This window comes from Schistocerca americana, chromosome 1, assembly GCF_021461395.2.
Source record: "Schistocerca americana isolate TAMUIC-IGC-003095 chromosome 1, iqSchAmer2.1, whole genome shotgun sequence".
Classification (NCBI taxonomy): domain Eukaryota; kingdom Metazoa; phylum Arthropoda; class Insecta; order Orthoptera; family Acrididae; genus Schistocerca; species Schistocerca americana.
Window position 1 is genome coordinate 254,691,850 of NC_060119.1, and position 1,438 is coordinate 254,693,287.

Genomic DNA, 1,438 nt, shown 5'->3' on the forward strand with positions numbered 1-1,438 from the left:
AAATTTGAACACAGCGAACAGTGGGAAAAAAAGGGATGAGAGACGTTTAAACACGGCTCACCAGCTTGGCTGTCCGACACCGTGACTACTAAACCACGATGTCGTAGCTCTTGCAGTCTACTTTACATTGCACTTGTTGTCCCTGTATCGTAAATGGTCTCTATTTATCTTTATTTTACAGTTCAGTATACCTTCTTCTTGTTTTTATGCTTGATTTGTGTTCAGGTTTTACGGGATGTCCACTGGCCCTCTTCACACTAAATCTGACCGAGGGGTGGTACGAGGGGGGGGGGGGGGGGGGAGGGAGCTTGAGGTGACGAAAATTTGGAGAAATTTGTTGTTGTGTATCGTTTCAGGATAAATTGAGGTATAGAACAGAATTTTAATATCGCATAGTGATACTGTTTTGCAACGGCCTTGCCGCAGTGGATACACCGGTTCCCGTCAGATCACCGAAGTTAAGCGCTGTCGGGCGTGGCTGGCATTTGCATGGGTGACCATCCGGGCCGCCCTGCGCTGTTACCATTTTTCGGGGTGCCCCCGGTCTCGTGATGCCAATTGAGGAGCTACTCGACCGCATAGTAGCGGCTCCGGTCAACGAAAACCATCATAACGACCGGGAGACCGGTGTGCTGACCACACGCCCCTCCTATCCGCAGCCTCATCTGTGGATGACACGGCGGTCGGATGGTCCCGATTTTTCTGCCTCATTGTGAATGTTTAGTGATATCAGATTGCATGAATATATGCACGGTTCACGACTTGATAGATCAGATTGCATGAATATATGCACGGTTCACGACTTGATAGTGCATGAGAATCTGGGCTCAGCTGATAATGGTAAATTAATTTAACCACAGTAATGATGGGTTCAGTGCGTAATTATTCAGTCACGAGTCTACAGAAGAATGGCTTGAAACGTTGTGCGAGTGGCAGTCGAGAGAAGGCTTAGGACTCAGAGGTCGGAACGAATTTTTCTTCGTCTGCAGAAATGAAAGAATGTCCGTCACCTGTTGGAGTTGTTTGCTCTGCGTGTCGATACTGAATGAGTAGGGGCAGCGTCGTGGTGCGCTGCACACTGTCGCCGTGGGAACCGGAGAAAGTCTGGGCATGAATGAAAGGAGGCGGCAGCAAAGCCCTCATTACGGAGCTGGCCGGCGGCCGCTGCCTTCGGATGCGACGCACCTGCTGCCGCTCTGCATGCTAATGACGGCGGGCCAGGGGACACCAACTGCCCGCCGTTGCCGTGAGAACTCCTTCTGCACACGACACTTATTTACGGCATACTTACAATACTCACATTAACCCAGCTCTCACATGTATTTACGATGTTTTCTAAATGACAACGTTCAGTTTCCGGTAGGTTTCCGTTTAGAATATGTCATACTATTCACAAATCACTGTGATCGACGCAACGTTTAGCTCAAACTTATAGTTC

General features: G+C 49.1%; 1 pseudogene; it reads left to right on the top strand.

Annotated features, from left to right (window-relative positions):
* Window positions 1–407: 407 nt before the first annotated feature.
* On the top strand, window positions 408–525 carry LOC124555983 (annotated as a pseudogene).
* The last annotated feature ends 913 nt before the right edge of the window (window positions 526–1,438 follow it).